Source organism: Tubulanus polymorphus, chromosome 5 (assembly GCF_964204645.1).
Source record: "Tubulanus polymorphus chromosome 5, tnTubPoly1.2, whole genome shotgun sequence".
NCBI lineage: Eukaryota > Metazoa > Nemertea > Palaeonemertea > Tubulaniformes > Tubulanidae > Tubulanus > Tubulanus polymorphus.
The window spans coordinates 18,245,916-18,266,017 of record NC_134029.1 but is presented as its reverse complement, the minus strand read 5'-3'; the positions used below and the strand labels follow the sequence as shown (position 1 = coordinate 18,266,017).

Genomic DNA, 20,102 nt, shown 5'->3' with positions numbered 1-20,102 from the left:
ACCTAACATCTCGGCCTTCTTTACTGAACTATTTAAATCGATCCGCATTGAGTTATGTTTCGACAGAATGCACATTACTGTGTATGTATTCTGTTTTACAGAATAAGGTTTTCAACAATAATCGTGAGTTTGCGCTTATTCTTTTGAACACACTTAGATCTCGTTATTCCGTTTGTTTGCAAGATCGTACGCGGCTATGTCACTTGACATAGATGATGCGATAAAACAGATTCAAGAATCCCACGATAATGAATTCTGCTCCTGAATTCTCGTGTCTGTCTCTTTCTAACGTTGACTCATAAGAGCCGATGCCTCTACTGCTCTCTTCCCATTCCACAGAGGTTCATAGTTTAATGTGATAACAGATGTCTAAAGGAGCTATTATTTCTGAACAATATTGTCCCCTCGAGCCCCTACTCGGCTAGACACTCAAGATCCGTGATTATATCAACTATCCGAACAGCAGGACACCCACTCCGTAAAATGATTTCTATTCTAATGGTTTAAATGAGTTTAATTGCTTTGAAGTAATTGAAATATATATCAGGCCTTTGAGACTTTTCGCTTCATTTGCCGTAGAAACAAAACTTGACAGTGGACACAGTGAAATACTCAAATTACACATCGACTCTGGCACAGCAATCTACTTTAAAAGCCGATTATATCCCCATATACAGTACCGTTTTCAGGGGGTTCATTCATTTGTAACGCTTTTTCATTTGTTTCCGTTTAAAATGTGCACCCACTTCCAAACTAACTTGATTTGGGCCGAATGGTAGGGAAAAGAAGCACAATTTTTATTCCAAATACACTTCGCCTCTAATTTTCGAGAAAATTTCTGTGCGATCACTCACAGGACGGCGACATTTGCGTGGGCCCCTTGCAAGCAGTTCCATTCCCTGAAAAAAAGTTCAGCTTTCCCAAAAATCTAACCTCCTCAAAGACATGGCTAGCTAAAGGCGTGGTATAGTACCAACTATTGGTTTGCTTGATTATCATTGATGAAACACACTCAGTATTGATATTCACTCTTAGTGAAGATAGTACAAAATACCACACTAAGATTAAAAGAGTTATTTGAGCTAATATTTATCCTGATGTTTCAACTATGTATCCAAGGCATATTCAGGAATACCAGTGCTTTGATTACTGTCATTTTATAGCATCGAATTGAACTGAATTTCTGTCTCCTAAAGCTTACAGGCACTGTATATGTATGTGCTTTCTTTTATGTTTTACAGTTGTTCTGATTGGATGGTTCAGTGTATGTTGGTACTGATGCGCTCGCTCGTTCGCTCGACAGCGGTATATCGATTATTATCTCGCGGAGTAAGTGATCTTTTTTTATCACGCTTCACTTGCCTTTATTCCCACATGAATGACTTCATAGATATTTCCTATTAACCGTCTCTCTCCATCCGAGTCAAGATTTTCTTTTTCGACGTTCAGCTGCTAGTTCTTTTCTTCGGAGAAGTCTGAATCTTGCCTTTGAAGTGCTATTAACGTATAAAAAAAAGACGGTCGCTTCATCAGTGATAACTGATGAAATGATATTAGCTCACTCGAATGACTGAGATGGATATCAGCGATAGAATTTGTTGCGTGTAATAATTGTACAGACAGAAAATCTAACCGGGTAGACTTGATACGAGAGTCTGTGTACCTGATTAATGCACAATAAACAAAATCACTCCTGCTGAAAATGAAACGGGTATATGATATCAATGGTCGGTGAGTTGATTGAAATATTATTATTACCTTCTTTCTCATAGTCGACCGGATCACTTTTGTATATATATATATATAGTTTATTAAAGTGTCATCTTTACAAGTAAAGCCAGCCTATAAAAGGCTTACAAGACACAAATTTTCATACAATTATAACATATTCATGGTATGTTACCGTTACGTCGTAAGGACGCCCTTTCAATATAGTTACAAACATATTTAATTATTTAGAATTTGAATTAATACCTCGGTACTTGAAAGGGAAGTTATATCAAGAGTTAGTACATCTTCAATTTATTGGTATAGGTCATTTCTTAAATCATGATATGCGTTACACTCACAAAGAAAATGTAGTTCGGATTCTATTTCATTTTTATTACACATACTACAGACACGCAATGCTAGGGGCAAACTTCTATACCTTCCTAATTCTATATTAAGAGGGTAAGTACCATTTCTCATTCTAGCGATTAAAGAGCGGTTTCGTCTACTCAGGTTGAATTTGACATAGTCTTCAGTACCAAACTTTGTAAACTGCAATGAAATTTCGTAATATATATTGGGTATAGATATCAATGGTTGTAGATATGTCCAAAAAGAAAAAGATGAATACTGAGAAGATGAATATTGGAAATGAGATAAGATGGGTCATAGGGGACTTGAGTATATACAAGGTTAAGGGCGCCAGTTGCCAATTCAGAATACCAAGGTTCAGGTTCTCAGTGGTGCAGTACGATGTTTAGGGAACTTCTGGATCATGGAAGGTAAAAGGAGTACATATTATGTGAAGATAGTTATATGTTATCAAAGGCTGCGGTTTCTTTGTTTTATACACGTAAATAATGATGATATTTAGACGGTAATAGTTGATGTGTATGAGGTAAACAACTGCTGGTAATCAGTGGATACGAGTGGAGCCTTTGCAATACCCCCCAACCAAAGACCGAATCTTTCCTTATTAATGGCATTTATATTCGGTAACAAAGGAGCGGATACAATACAAGTGCCAAAGGCAAATATCTGATGTGAATCTGATTCCGGCATCTCTCTTTTCTTTTCTTTACTCTATCTAGGTGTAAACACACAACTCGATCCATCCATCAACGGCTGAGGTAGAAAATTAATGAAGTCTCGTAACGCGGCATAAAACTCCTATAAAACTCGAGGCTTCGTTGTGTGTAATTTTTGTTGTCGGTTACGCGCATTAGCTCTGGGAATAGATCAATGTTCATTCCAGAGTCCAATTTACTGTATGTAGGATTCAGGCACATTTCTCTGTAGATTCAACTGTGGACTCGAAAAGCGTTTTAGAGTCAACTCAGTTAATGTCCCTGTGTTGATTAAAACCTTTTAACTATGAATTTGATTCTCTGAACTCAAATTCAACTGCGAATTGGGTTGAGCTTGAATTTTTGGAATAACAGAATCGAAGTGATTGAAGTTAATTTTTGTCAATTAATTCCGCGCTGCAAAAACACCCCTGAAAATGATTTGTTCGGTAAAAATGGCGTATTCGCGTATTGAATCCCTGAAGGTTTCGCCAGCTTTGGTTGACATTGCCGTTCGTTGCAGATATCTGATCTACACACGTAATGTAGTGTATGTCTGATGTAGTCATGCTTCGATACGTATATCTGTCACCTCGATTACTGCTGATGCACTTGAAGTGCTTATCGGGTTTTCATCTCGGAAAACGAGTTTCAGAAATTCTACCACTTGACATTTCAATGAAGAAACACGATACTAACGCGATACCCGATTTCCTGTGATACTTTTTTCCCCGGCGTTTATTCGTGTCGTTTCTAAACAAGCTATTCGAGTTGAAAATGAAGTCAAAAGCGTCGAACTGCGCCTGTAATGACGGCGATGATGATGTTGTGTTGTCAAATCTCGCTTAACATGCTAGATCTTAGGACCAGAGATCATGAATATTTAGAGATCATGTTTAAAGTTAATTGGTACTTTACTTTTTTGAAAATCACAATCAAGCTGATGATGACACACTCGGCAGCGAAGAAATGAACTGAATGCAAAATTCATTGCAGTATACAAAAGTGACAAAGAAGGTAATAATCTTTCAACAAATGTCTGAGTTGATCAGATCCGAGTTGAGTGGAGTCTAATAAAAGCTTTCATTCTGATCCGAGTAATTTTTTTCATATTCAAATATGAATCTATCCCATATTCTACCCTCAAAGAAATACAAAGGACAATTATCTTTAAACATGATCTGTAAATACTCATGATCTCTGATCCTAAAATCTAGCAGGTTAAAAGGAGGATTACTTAGTAAAAAAATTAATGTAAATAGACAGTCGACCAGGTTACGCACAGCAGAAATGAGAAACAAGGTAGCAATTGTGTTAGCCTTATGTAAGATATATAACATCTAACTTCGATATCACTCAGGATGGACAAACGTTTAGGATGGTAAAAGGTCCAACTTGTGCGGAGTCTACTGTACTTAGGTTATTTCTCATCTTTGCCGATTGTGTAAATTAACAATGAAGTTGATTTAATGAAGCGATTGATAACAAGTACAAATTTCTATGACAATTGTCAGCGTACGCTTATTAGCGGAAGATATTTCGTTCGCGATTCTATAAACTATAAACGATGTCTCATATTGCGGTAAAACAAAAGATCTATTAGTCGTAAGCATCGGTGGCACGTCGGGTTATTGGATTGGATTCGGCATCCAGCAGCACACCAGTAGTCATTCCGCTTTCATCCGCGCGCGCGCAGTTGTCTTTGTTCATCAGTTCGGTATTGATTCCGTTGTCGTTGGTGCATTAATAACCCGGCTACATTCATCGCTAATGGGTCTATTTGAGCGTGTATACCGCGCTAGCCGACGACGATGTTCGCTACCTCGTTCGTTCGTCGGATATTATCGGCGTGCGAATATCATCTAAAAGCATTCTGTCAGCCGCAATGACGACATACGACCGACTTGGCGTGAAGTGTAATTACACGGAATTACAATTAAAAAGTATACAGCCGGAATGTTTCAGAGTCAATTAGATTTTTTTCAATTTGCGTTCATTGTTTGAATAAAAGATGATGTATTATAGTCGATAAACGCCAATCAGCTCGTTTCGTGCAGTGTTCTAAACAGTAATACAATGACGGTCTTTCAAGATAAGAGAACACTGCGTATCTGTTTCACCCAGAGAATGTTTTAGCTTGCAAGATATACTGTCAAGGGTGGTTCCGCAAATTTGAGGGAGTCAGACCTCAACAGAAAAGAACCGTAATCCTAATGGGGTCTACCAAAAAAATTATTGGGGCCTGCCAGAAAAGTTGGAAGAATTTGAGCTCTTGTGCGCATTTTCAGATTATCTATCGTTCCAAAGAGCAATGTGAAACAACCAGGTGGTTTCATTTTCTTTGATTTCGTCTTTTGTCTTCTTGGTCTATTTCGCTTTTTATACATAGTGCAAGTTTTAATAAAGATTATCAATTTCAAAGAGAAATCCACCCATCATGTTCATGGTCATGGTATATATTCAGCGTCAACCTTTGCGAACGCACCCTTTACACGCGCGTATGGATGTATCTCTATAGAGAAGCCACATAGGTAACAATGTGATTCTGACTTAAGAATCCTTTGTAGTTTCTGGTCTAATGGAAGTTTCGCAGGTTATAACAGGGCGCCTTAGACATACACACACGTCGGAATCGATTGCTGCAAGTAGCAGATTCATCACCAGTTATCATTTATCTAGTGTAGAACAGTTTAACAAGCAAAATATGCAAGCAAGAATTCTTCTTCGCGGATGTAAATAACCTAACATTTCCCCAAGTATTCATCTTTATGAGTATTTAGTAGTACGCCAGATTCCAATATCAATCTAGACTATAGCACTCGCCACCTCAGAAGGCGCATTCTTCTGAAGAAAAAGTAATTCTTAGTTCATTTGTACAGTAAACCTCGCCTTACTCGAAAAAACTGGGACTGGCATAATTCGGCCGAGACAAGCGAAGTCCGTGTTAAGGATAGAAAAATACATCAAGGAGTCAGAAAAATTGTTCTGTTTTTGCCCTGAGTTATTCAAAAGTCTAAGTTGGCCATATCAGAGGACGGCGATGTTTACTGTATATGTACATTAATGGGAAAAGCCATAAGCGGCGATCACATGGAGACGATTTGGGCCGGGCCAAATTGACATGGATCAGGTAAATTGGGCCCGCGCCTCGTGCGATCACAGCTATATATTCTACCTGTATGTACTCTAGCGATACTGCAGTGTTACCGAAATATGGCCATTGGCTACTTCAATTACTGGTTATATTGCCAGCCAATTACCCGTAGCTAAATTTCTTAATTGCATCTACGAACGACAGCATTCCCAGCGGGGTTCATGTCAAAGGTGATCATCGCTCTTCAGTTCAGTATTGATTCACACTGTGACTGCTAGCGTCGGGCCATGATGTGATATGAACGATGGTTCTCCACCAGTCTCTAATTCTGAGAGCTGCACGGATATTGTTTTTCCAGTATGTTCATGCTCGGACATACTCGCTGCCTAGGCATAAGAACTCCTTCCCAAATATATCAACCCAGACATTTCCCCAGCGTGTTCTAGTCAGGAACCAGTTTCAATGAATATTTTTAGAAGCTTCACAGTCGGATTCGATGTATGAAAATCTATAACTATGATTTCAGCTAAATCATATCATCAGATTCTACCGGAAAGACTATGAATGTTTGATAATACCCATACTGTCGACCAGGAATGAGATGCTTTGCTAAGATTTTTTAATTCCCGCCTAAGCATTATATCATTCTTAAGCTTTGAATCCACTTTTTGTCAATGTTTCAATCATGGTTGATTCATAAGTATTATAAGAATCAGTGGGTAGTCTTGTATAGACCGCAATGTGTGCGAAGCAAGCACCAGAAAGATATAAATTTGAAAATGAAAATGCATTCTAGAAGCTTTCCTCGGCTAATCTTTCACCTTGGCATACGGAAGAAGAAAAAAAAATGAAAAAAGAAATCGATTTTGTGTTCATGTCTTTTGATATTTAGTTAAAATGCTTTCGTGCACAGCAAAACAATATAAACACAAGTACACTGCGCCAATAGCACAGCACCAATAGCAATGAGGGAAGTAGTAATCGTATTGCATGATATCAAAATGGCTGTGATTGAATCCATCCGATGTCAGTGATTGGTCATTGTGCATCGGTTTTCCTGTTAGCTACTCCGACATCACACACAGAGATTTCTCGTTTCGGTGCACCAGACGTAGTCACGAAACAAGCCACGAAAACTTTCATCACGTTTCGTGTCCTATTTCTTGTTGTGCACGCGCTAGGAAAGAATGATCTGTTGCGAAAATGCCAATTTGTACCAGAGATGTAATTCCACCTGGATCGAGCCCTGTTAAGTTCATTAATGATACTCGTTACTCCGTTATTTCTATGATAACTCGCTTTTATTACAGTGTTGAAGATTTGAAGGAAGATGCCAATCTAGGGAAACATATCGTATCATAATAGAAGCATTTGATGGAAAAACGCTGTAAGCAAAACGAATTACGTTTGAGTTTCAAGTAATTTACGTGAACGTTCGTCGGCAGGTGTTTTTATCCGGAGCAAAAATTCAGTTAGAACGGGGTGGGGTGACTACGTACACAAATGATGACGTTTTTCGCGGGTGGATCCGGACGTGCAACCGCCGCTATTACCCTGTGCCTTTTTTTCCACCCATAACTGATGAAGCTGCACTGGACTCGGGCCTACGCGCTTTAACACATTTTCTTTAATGTCACTGAATTGCCAGTGGAAAGAAATACTGGAATTTTCGAATTTTTACGGAGTAAGTTGCTCCTAAGTTGGTTAGAGTAAACCAGTGAATAGTTGACGTAGTGACAATTAAAAGTTCATTGTTACTAAGGTCAAAGTTGGTAATTATCCACCAGTTATCTTTAACCAACTTTTGGGCAACTGGCCCGAGTCTCCTATTTAGGCTTTGCGCTCACTCTACGTGGGTGCGTGCCTTTTTTTCAGTACATATACATGGAAGCGAATTTCGCAATGTAAGCCGGATATTCTTCTTTCAACGTACGCCATATGAAAAACAAGGGCGCATCCAGGGGCATTCTTTGACAGGAGCACAAAAAAATTAAATCTGGATGCGCCCTTGTTTTTCATATGGCGTATGTTGAAAGAAGAATATCCGGCTTACATTGCGAAATTCGCTTCCACAGGATACGCGATGTATGACTTATTTATATACTGAGAGGTAACCGAGCTGTATGTGTGTAAAGCACCTGAACGGCTCGCTAGACCTGCCATATTGCGGTCTCGCGTTTCCGACCGGTGTCAAATATGTCACTTGACGACGAACTCCTTGGTAACGCGAGTACGCCGATTGTTGACAGTTGTTCTCGGTGCGAGTCGGCGAAGTAGTTCTTGTGTGAAATTAGATAATCCGACTGGATACCGAAATCTTAAAGCATCGCCGATCGATTCTATACGCGGTTAATGACGAAATGCGAGATGAAAGGTTCCCCCGAGTGCGTTTTTTAGGAGGTGGCCATGGTTTTCTCTCAATGGCATGCGTCGATCTATTTTTTCTCAAGAAATTTACATTTTACGCAAGCATTTTGAACCATTTAGTTATATGTCGAAATGACTAAACGAAAGATAGTCCTGTAAATAAAGTTCAAGGAATTTTGAGTATCTGTTTATGGTCTGTAAATGTGATACAAATATTGGTCATTTTCCCCCTAATGTTTTGGCTGTATGCTTGTATAATTATCAATGGTATGGGTATGTTGTATGTTGTGGCAAGTCGGAGGTGAAGACCTTATTTGCTGAAGTGGAAAATAGATCGTTAAGACTTTCTGGTCTATCTTCAAAAATATCATAGAAAGATATGAAATAATATAATCTGCGATCAGCCCATGGAACCAAATTGAGACCGAATTTTCCATTAATTTTCTTTAGGCCTCATTATTTAGAGTACAATAGAGTACTAAGAAAATATTGAAGGGCAAAGGGAAAAACATTAGAAAAAAAATTTTCTATTACATTTGTCTTGAAATAAAAGGGAACTGGAGAAAATTGAAATGATTCTTTTGATTCAAGTGTTTTCCATTTAGAAAAATACGAAATGAAAAGGAATGGATATTGTGTTGAATTGAATTGAAATGATGGAAAAAACAAAGAAATGTAAAGAAATGTAAATTTAATTCTGCTAATTAGTAAATGGAAAATAGGATTGAAATATCAATGAGAAATTTTCCAGGTGGTTGATCTGTGCGCTGGGTAATCAAGAAAACCCTTACTACCCCAAAACCTTATCTCTGCAAGATAAATAGTGCAAGACTGAACAGAATAAAATTTTGATTGACTGTATTCAGGCACTGACCCAGGGGTAGTACCTGGGGCACGTGCTACCCTCTAGATTTTCAGTTTTCCTGTTATAAATTCGACACCACCTCATCCAAAGGCTCCTTATCTATATTTCTTTGGTCGAAACAAGCTCAAATTGCATCTGCAGGGTTTTTTTTCAATATTTTCCTGGGTGAGGGCCACCAGACCCCCCTTGAGCTACTTTCGCTACTCGCGGATAGTACCTCTTCTTGATTATTATTGCCCTTTTCATTGGGTGCCCCCTCCCCCCATATAATCTCTGGATCCACCCCTGGTATTTATATGTGTAGCTACATACAGAAACTTGAAAATGATATTAGTTTTCAATAATTAATCACGCGTACATAGTTGTCGCTATCTCGACTCTTATCTCCGCATAGGTGTATTAATGTTTCGATTCACTGCAAATCAATAGATTCCTTTCCTCTGTCATTGTCACTGCATACAAATGCTCGACTATGTGCGGATCTTGTATCGCCCAACAAATCCCACGTATTAGTCCACTGTATCGCAGAAATTCAACCTGCTTTCGTGACCGTTATTACGATGAAATTCTTTACCAGTCAGTTTATCACTTTGATCATGTTCTGGAAAGCGCTACAGTGATCGTCTCGATTACGTTTGCTTCACAAATGTAGCCTCGGTCTGTCAGTGATCACCTTGTGTTTAAAAAATGTTAGTCCTGTGATTGCTTTGGTCATATATTACTGATGAGCTGCTACCTGAAGGCGCTGATCATATTGATCAAATATTATTTTTAAAATGCTATTCTTAGTCCCATGATCGCATTCAGAAATGCTATGGTTATACCACATGTCACTCTAGAATAGCCCTGTGATCACATTGATCACTGTCGAAAAGTGCTGTGATCATATTGACCACTCTTGAATAGTTCTGTCCTCACATTGGTCATTCAAATAAAATCGGTAATCATGTGGATCACTACGATTGGTACTAGTCCTGTGATTTACCATTCGGCAAACTCTTCTTAGTTTGGCCATGCACTCATACTCATATTTGATATTGTCCATAGATTCGGTTAGAATTCTTAGGATTTTCCTTAGCAACTTTCAATATTCAAACGAAAAAGCTAAATGCTGCTTTATTTGCCATTTTTAAATAAAGCATTAGTAGTTTGATCAAATTATGCGAGTAATTACGGCTGATTGATCGCCATGGTGGGAATATTATTAGAATGATTACGTGGCATTATTCAAACATGGCTGGGTTTCTATTAGACTAGGAAATCTATTACCTTTCTTCGGGGCGCAATATTTACTCCCCGGCACTTTTGATGATAATATCGGCGTACTAACATTTGCGGTGGTATAGGAGTGCGTAAAAAAATAGAAACGCTGCCAATTCCCTTCAATGGCGTGAGAACGCTTTGTTTGAAGCCAGCGATTTTTAATCATTTAAGAGTCAGAAACTCGGACTAGATGAAAGAAGCCGTGCAAAATTGTACCGGCGATATTCGGAAGACGTATGCGAGCCGGCCCCGATATTCGGTATAATCGTTCGAACATGGTGGTATATATTGTCGAGATAATCATTCGAACATGGCCGTATATATCGTTGAGATATCTCGCTTGATCTTGAAGTGATTCCGTGAACCTTGTTTAGTTAAATTTTTTTTTTCGATACGCTCGCCGAAGTCAGTCGGTCGCAACGTTCGTGACATGAAGAGAATATATCTGGGTAGTCTGTGTTCACACACACACACGCACACACAGATAGAGATGATGTTGAGAGCGGGAGGGAGAGACAGAGCAATCACATTGATTAGTCTCAAGGGGTATAATAAGATTCAAATAGACTATGTCACACAACTATACACCATTTAATCACAGTTCAATTAAATTCAACCCAAGGGATTTCGTCTATCCTTCATTAATTCAAGCCTTGTATATTTGTATATACATGTATGTGTTGTGTGTGTGTGTGTGTGTGTATATATATATATATATATATATATAAATATATATATATATATATATATATATATATATATATATATATATATATATATATATATATATATATATATATATATATAAATATATATATATATATATATATATATATATATATATATATATATATATATATATATATATATATATATATATATATATATACGTACGTAAGTACGTACATACGTACGTGTACGTATGTATATGTACATGTACACATACGCATTTATGTACGTGTGCATATATTGTATATAAGTACATGATGTATATCTATGTATGTTTGTTTATGTATGTATGTATGTTTATGTATGTGCATTTATGTGTATTTTGCGAGTCATTTTCTGTTGAAAGTGGAATTGTTATGTTGGAGGTTGTAAGAATTTGAAGTCCATGGTTGTAACAACCATTTGAAGTAGGTTGGCACAGTGGCGCACACTTAATAGGCTATAGAAATGTCCATTCTTAACTGGTCCATTAGATTTTGAAATAGAAACTTCGCTTTAAATATTGCACTGGTGATTATGGGAACAGGGTTCATTTGGTCCGTTCTTATTGGCCCGTCAAGGTTTAACTAGCCATATCATGAAAGTAGCTTAAATTTGGAGGACACATATTTATGCTTCGAATAGCTGTGCGAGCTTATTACAGCATCTTGCTTACTTTTCTTAATGGAAATCCCAATGCTACGCAGTGTTAGTAGATTTCTCGCTGAGAAGAATGAATGGTACGATGTGTATAATGCCCATTACGTGTTAAATTGCGCGTTGAAACATCAAAATGTTAAACTATTCATGGTCATGTTTATCCTGATTAAGTTGATGGATCCTGTGATAGTGAATAGTTAAGAAGAGATAACGACCATAAACCCTGAATAAGCCCATAGTTTACTGAGGCTACTATGGCACTATGGAGAATATGTTTTTAATGTATTCTTTTCGATGTCATTTCAAAAATATGTCCTGTCGATCTGATCATTAGTAAGTTTACCGAGGTATGTATGCAATTTCATTAGGAAGATAAATCTTAAACTAAAGGCCGCTGAGCTGCAAACACTTCCAAAATTGGGATCATCTGGCCACTCAATACAGACGAACCTGGGTCATGTACGTAGAAAGCAAGCTTGCTAACCAGTAGACCAACGGAACGAGTCCACTTGGTCAGTGGTTATACACCTCGTCATATATGCATAATACTAAGATATTAAGATGTTTGCATGATATCTTACTTATAACTATGACTTTTATCATCCAGCTACTTTTGCCCTCAAAGGTAAAACTACCAACAGAAATGTGTTAATGAGGCATCTCTCTTTTACACCTTTAGATAGAGGTGCGAATGATTCATGTTGAGATCTATTTCAGTTCTCTAAATAACTTTCCACTCTTTCACTTAATGAATTTGTTCACAGGTTCAGGTTGCCACTTTCATTTGTGGTATATGTTGTAACATATTTTATTTGTATGGGTGATCAATTTCTATAGAAATTGATTCAGATCATAGTCACGATAGATACTACGAGGCTGTGATCAATGCATGTCACATAAAGAGTTATCGATGTTGGCTGTGTCTAAACTTCAATAGGAGATCAACGTTACACTGTCATTAAAGCATTGAAATGAAAAGATCTTCTGAAAATGACAAGTGGCTGAATTAAGCATTCACATTTGTTGTTGCAATGATGGATTCTTTCTTTCAGGCAAAACTCTGAACATGAACCACATTCACATTACATAATTTTGAATACCATTCTCTTACAATGAATAGGCCAACTGTTCACAATGTCGAAAAGTATGTTCTTAATTGGTCCGTTCCATTTAGACATTTTGAAATTTAGACCAACCAAAAAGACTAACCAAAAAGACTGATGCAGGTTTCCTGTCAATGACAGTGTTTCGACTTGCTGGACCAGCGATAACTGCTGATTAAAAACCGTAGTTGAACGCATAGCATTTATTCTGTCTGTTCTAAATTGGTTCATTCCAGGTACAGGCCAGATAAGTATAGACTAACTATTGGTAGTGTGAATCATAAGTAGTGGCATATATACCGATCACAATTGCCATATTTGTTAAAAATAATTTTGAAAAATACAGGGCCAGCAAAAGCAATGAGTTATAACTCAATTCATTTAAGCGACCAACGAAATCTAAAACTTTCATAATTGCACCAAATTTTCCAAGATTTTCTGGAGCAGGACCACCCCTTGTGTTTCTGCGCTAAGCCTCTGGTACTCGCATTGTTGGTGGTATAAATGCACCCTTTTCAAGATCCCATGTATTGGGAACTATGTCTAACTAACTTCTTTCGTATTGTCCTGTGCTAATAGTGTATCAGCTTGAAGCGAGTTCAACAGTTTGGGAGCAAATAGGAGAGCATCTACCACAATGTGCTAACGATTGAAACACTGGTTAAAACCTAGTCTTTGTGATAACATGATGTAAATTTCAAACTACTCCTGTTTCCCAAAGCAATAGTTGATTTATACGTTTTCTGTAGCTAATTTTAGCTTTACATGTACAATTACTTGACTAGACGAGGCCTAATTAGCGAGCTATGAGTCCTGATTGACCGATTCTGGTGAAAGCCTTTCAAGGAAGGAATGCCAAAGGTTAATGCCCACACAACTTGGCCATTAAGTCGTATGATAGATATGCTGATAAATAGATCATATGGACACAGCAGAATCATTACTTCATTGCTATCGATAAAAGACTGCATGCGATGTTTGTTGACTGTCATTGCGCGAGTTAAATCTAGTTAGGAAGCCCATACTGGAAATGTCTTCGCGTGAATTGCTTTATCGGTCTATAGAGAGCGATAGCCTCGTCAGATAGATTTATGTATACGCATGCCGCCTCGTCGTAAACGAAATTCTTGTTACAAAGCATAAAATGTCCGCCGAAACGAATACGAACGACAGTCATCGAGCGGGGACTCATCAAGCGGAAGTCATGTATTTTTAACGGCTGAATAGAGATACTGAATGTTTTTTGTTAAATGGCACGGCGGTTTTTTGTTATCGACCGTGAGATGTCTAATGATCTGTCAATACGGTGTGAGAAACTGTTTCCTTCTTGTTACGCCGAGGAAATGTAAATAGAGTTCTTTTGCACGTTGGAAAAAAAATTATTTTAGCTCGCGCGATAAAAGTTGACTTCGAGGAGGATTCAAGGAATATCCCTCGATCCCTCTCTATATTCATGAAGAAACGACCTAAAATCTTTGAACTGCAAGATTCAAACTAAACTGAAATCTCGTGTGAGGCATATGTTTTTGAAGTTGAAATAAGGTACGCACAATGCACAAAGCAAAGGTTGAATTATGATTGTATTTTGGTAAAATAGTAGTTTGATACATATAATTAATCTGACTTAATGCGTCTATAAAACTACAACTTTCTTCTACATTTAATAGACAGTCTTTAATCCTTCATCTCAGTTAATCCGTTTTAATCCTATCTAATCCCCTTGACTAAAAGCCCATAACATTCAACTGAACATTTAAGTGGCTCTGACAAAAGCGATTATCGTGATACTTTAAGACTTTTAGTCTGAATATTTATAAGTAAGAGACAGAGGTGGCTGTCCTGTCAAGAAGTGGGGATGAAAAGCATTCCGGTGATGGTCTGGGGTCAGAAAGTTAGACCATTCAACATCACAGTTAATGTACAAATTCATTACATGAAAAATGATCATAGAGAATCAAATGGGAATAGGATGAATTGTGAGTTTATTTATTCACAGCTCAAATTTCCACCTTTCGTCCTTGTTATCGTAAATGCATCTTTCCAAGGGGATGAGAGACAAATTCGTACAGGTTGCCTGCTGACTGTCCAGCAAGTTGGTCTATCTTTCTGTCCGCGCGTCCAAGGAGTTGGTCTGTCTATCTGCCTGTATGCCCGTATGTAAGCCGCAGACGTGCATGCATTGGATGTTAGTGCAATTGTATTATGTAGATAGCCTTTATGTTAGTGAGATGATCTTGTCATGCGAGATTTGATTAATTCGCGAAGCTTGCATGTGACAATCCGTAGTCACAGCTGCATCAGAAATAGGTTTTATATCTACATATATTAAGTGCAATGACGACAGAGAACGAACGACTAGTGAGACAGAACTAGTGAAGGGTCGGCTGATTGCTCACGGTATACAAGCGTACGGCGCATCCTTTGTCACACGATGTATAAGCTGAATAATGTGCCCGGTTTTTTTTGTGTACACGAATCACCATGAATCTCCATACCGGGCCCCGAGAGATCAAGAATACACGGCATCTGTTTCCATTTGCAATATCTATACATTGATGTATCAAATACATATTCATTTCCACGTTTTGGCTACATCAATGCAGTGATCAGTTTTTGAAATCAAGCTTTAATGTCTGTTTCCAAATCTCAACATTTTGCTGATATTGACGAGGTGAAGCTTCGCAATGAGTTGCAAATTCAAGAGTTAAATGTAACCCACAATCAAAAAGTTAATCAAAAAGTTAAGTTAAAAAGTTAAAATATCGAAATGTTAGAATTTATTTTTTCAAATCCGGGGTTTTTTGGGGTTTTTTTCAGTAAAAAGGTCGAGGAATGACCTAAAATACATGACAGAAAGAACAATGCACACTATTGCACATGCAACTAGGTGACCAGAGAGGAAATGAATATATTTTGATAACACTTCGATGCTGATGATATTTTGCTGTGTTACTTAACTGTAGATGTGAATATATACCATACCACCATTTATTCATTGGTAAACGGATTGAGCTTCTCACGGAGATATTTATATGGAAATTGTGCATGATCATATTGCACCGAGCGAAAATATCTTCAGGATTTTCCCAAATGTCAATTCGCTGATATCGTTTTACTGTAGACGTGAATGTATGCCATTTATTAATAGGTAAGCAGATTGAGCTTCTAACGCAAGATATTTGTATGAAAATTGTACACGATTGTAGCGTAGCATCTTATTTTTTATTTGACATATATTATGAGCTTTTTCTTCTTTCTGCCTATGATGTATGAAACGAATTATTCTTTATCTGCAGTGCTCTTATTCTCTGCAGCTGTTAAACATTCTCACACTAATACCACAGTTCCCATTGATTACTTCGAAACCCCCTAGTTCTCCTGCACGATTCGATAAAGGCAATTTTCCAGTGAACATACCAGATTGCACGCATCTTAACGCGCACGCCCGTCTTAAAGAATACAAAATATCTTCAGGGTTTTCTTAATGAAAGCCGTACTTGAAACGGCTGCGGTGATGGAGTATGCGACTTATGCAGTATACTCCGGCTGATCATCCGATCAATGGTATCCCAGTGATAGCACATACTTTGAATACCTGGAGCGGGGTTTCAGACCAGTTTTACCGGAGGGTTAATTTCAACTAGACTGAATTTAATTATAATGATACTGATATGAGTTTTTCGTATAGAGCCATGGTTATCTCCTGTTCAAAGGGTGGTCTTTTCAAGGAAACACTTTTTCAACACCAATGTTTTTAATCGGGTGTTCGAAAGATACTTTCCTGACTTGGATTGAAGTTGTAATAAGGGGAGACTATTTTATAGCCATTGAAATGTTACGGTTGCCGTATCTAGTATGGGTGAGTTCGAAGACCAAGATTTGGTTTGCCTGCAGCAAGTTCACCAATATACAATGGATGAAATCTAATTCGTTGCATATCTTGCCAAATGAAGTTGCCCTGTGACTGTGGAGAGGAGATGGTGTGTTTGCTTTTGCTACGAGGAAGAGCTCCACTTTTTGATATCATTCATTTCGGTCAACAACGTTACCTTAGATAGGTTTATGTACTAAATTCAGGATGAATAGATCAAATAGCATGATGTTTGAAACTGCAGTTATTGAGCCCGCCAAAAACGGTCTAGCAGCATGTGCGATGACCAATAAATTATCTCGCTGTTCCAAGATCTTTTCATATGTTGGGAAATAACCCAAGCTTACGCATCCCCAGACCGCTTGAGCAGCTCACATTGATTTTGCGACTACAGTGCGTCGGGTTTTTTATTTCTTTGGTGAAAGCATTCCTCTACAAAAGGCCAAAGCGATATTTCACGGACTCTGCCGGCCAAAATTATCACTGGGAGCGAGTCGCATTGAAAAAAACTGGACCTTCTACCAAGTGATTGACGGCGATGATTGATCACGCGCGCGGTCTCTCACTCAGATCAGAATGTCCAAAAATATCTGATAAAATTTGTCACCGGGATGAAAATGAGACGGTCACCGGTGAAGTAATCGATCTTACAGATCGAATTACTATTTCTTGTAGCTGGGGGCTTCGATAATGATACACTTCACTGCCGGTGATATTGCGTTCTCTCAATAGCCTCTGCCGCGGTGGTGGTAAACTTTCATTAATCATTCTACAGAAGCTGCACTCATTTATCAGTCGTTGAGATGTCGTCTGTAATGGACAGATATAACGTGTAATGACTTTGTTTTGTGTCTGCGATTGTCGAGAATCGTTAACGTTCGCGGTCGTATTCACCAATTTTAACCCTTTCCCGGTCAGTTGGTATCAGTTCCGTGGTATTAACGATGATGAAGTCTTTATTTCCTACGAAAAGTACAGACAAGTTGAGAAGAATGAAAATACAAAAACACAAAAACCATTTTCACATGGAAAAAATGTATTTACAATCTGAATAATTTAAGGGTGTAGGTTCGAAGGTTATAGCGTGGGAAATGTGGGGGGTGCGGGGGGGATGCGAAAGCTGTTCCTGACAGGTGAATTACTTCCACAAAAAGCAAGGTTGCCACAAAACTTGTCCAGTCTAGATGATTTTTCTCTGTGTACTGGTATCTAGACTCTTGATTATAGTCAGCTTTATTAAATGATACATCAGAAAGGAGTGTGTGCGCGATTGTGTATGTAAAAATTAGGTGAGATTGTGTGTCTGATTGTTGTGATTGTGTATAAGTCAGGTGAGATTGTGTGTGTAATTGTTGTGATTGTGTTTGTATCAGTCAGGTAAGATTGTATGTATGATTGTTGTTGTGTATGTATAGGTCAGGTAAGATTGTGTGTCTGATAGTTGTGATTATGTATGTATAAGTCAGGTGGGGTTGTGTAAATGTACGTGTACATATCATATATCGGGTATGGTATTTCATTAAGCCTTGTCATGAGCACATGTGAAAATCCTGTGACCTCTGTTTCTTTCATATCGAGGCACCTTAGATTTCAGTTGATTTTTCTTCGCGTACACCATCTACAGTATTAAACCTTGACTCTGCGATGTCACTGTTTGTCCTCGATTCATTTGATATACGCAGAACTTGCAAGGCAACAGTTTGTCAAGGCAATCTATTATTCAGCGCCGGTGTTATCTTCTCGGATTGCTGATTAACTAATGAAGTCACACCGGGTGTCTCCAGGTTTCTATACACTTAGGATATATGTATCTCTTGTCGTCAATTATGGTGGCACTTTACCCAGTCGACATACTTTCCTGAATACCAATAGATAGCTGGTCCGACATTTGCTGCCGTTCTGGGAATTTGTCACCGAATATGATGCATTGGCCGACAGCTTTTCATGTGAGCTACTGTCACGAACTTGCTTAAACCGTCATCGTTGCAATCATCATTATGCGGACAACTCAACCAAATAATGATTAGTAGTGAATTGAATTGGAAACTGAAGTGGGACTCTAGAATATAAATTTCAGAGATGACTTAGTGATGTGATGATGACATACGCAAGTTTGACTGTAGCAAACTTTTAACACATATGGTAGGGTGAGCGGGTTTTGAAAAATGGCCTGGAGTCATTTTTATAAACAGCTTTATTGATTCATAAATAATGATCATGAATTGTCCATCATGCCGCGTTATTAGTCATCGATAACGCGGCATCATTTTAACGATGGAAAAATTCGCGAATAAACTACTTTCAGTATTTGTAGCGTATCGTATGAAAACATTGTTGATTTTTGTCGACGTTCAATCAAAAACCGATCTGAACATCGTGTGGATTACGAGCGATAAAAAACAATCCCGCCGGAAAATTAATACCTCAGAAAATTCACCGTCGTCATCGTCGTCAGTGGGGCCGTGTTGAGTCAGCGTGTGCACGCCGATCGAGGACAGAATGAAGATTTATTCGCCGTATAAAGGGGTTGTACGTACGTACGGCTTTGATAAAAGCTGATTTATTGCGTTAATCTGCTTTCGTTTGATTTTGTCCCGAAATCCGGTGGTAATCCATGCGACGGTGAACGATGGCAGTTTTCACGTATCATCAACTTATAATGGTCGTATGGAATAATAGCGGATTGCCGTCCGCGTGATTGATCTCGGGGGCGAATCGCAGGAGCGTTTATTGCGAAATCGAGTGCCACCGAGTAAAACATTAGTTCTGCTCGTATAACCGTAGTTCAATTAAACCTTCGTAGACGCTCGGGTCAAACTGGTAAAGTCGATTCTAGTTGATGGATGCACGGGTCAATAGCGAACTCAACTATCAGTCATAGATCTGTATTATCATTATTGAATGCACGGGGTTCATCGAGTATCTAGATGATATCGGAAACCGATCTCGATCTCGTTAATATGTTTTCACTACATGCCAACCACTCCCTGTTGCTGATGATTTTTAGTTTATCTAAAGTATAAAAGAATTCGACAGATAATCATAGAATCTTATGTTGTGTATTATTTACTTTTTGTTTTAGAATGAACTGAAACATTGGTCCAGGTCTGTTAAGACTATTTGTAAGCAAATGTAACTTTTCTCAGACTAAGTATATCAAAGTCCAAGGTAGGCCTATATGGTCTTGGCTGTATTGTATCCGAGTGAAGTAATAAACTCGTTGATATAATTTCCTTGAATTTTTATGTTAGGTGTGTGGTGTCATATTATATCTCTATATGAATATAGGTCATAATGACATCCAAGAAAGCTAACTTGCAGCCATCTTTGATTCCAAATATGTTAATTTTGGCCTACGACAGTGAATTAATTTCTTTATAGAGTATTGATATTT

At 38.1% G+C, this 20,102-nt stretch overlaps 1 protein-coding gene across 2 annotated transcripts in view; it reads left to right on the top strand.

Moving 5' to 3' along the window:
- Positions 1-20,102, top strand: part of LOC141904946 (uncharacterized) — a 142,896-nt gene that overhangs the window by 64,198 nt on the left and 58,596 nt on the right. For both annotated transcript variants that reach the window (XM_074793584.1, XM_074793582.1), the window contains exon 2: positions 1,242-1,329. The gene's annotated coding sequence lies outside the window, so the exon portion shown is untranslated. The remainder of the gene's footprint in view (positions 1-1,241; positions 1,330-20,102) is intronic.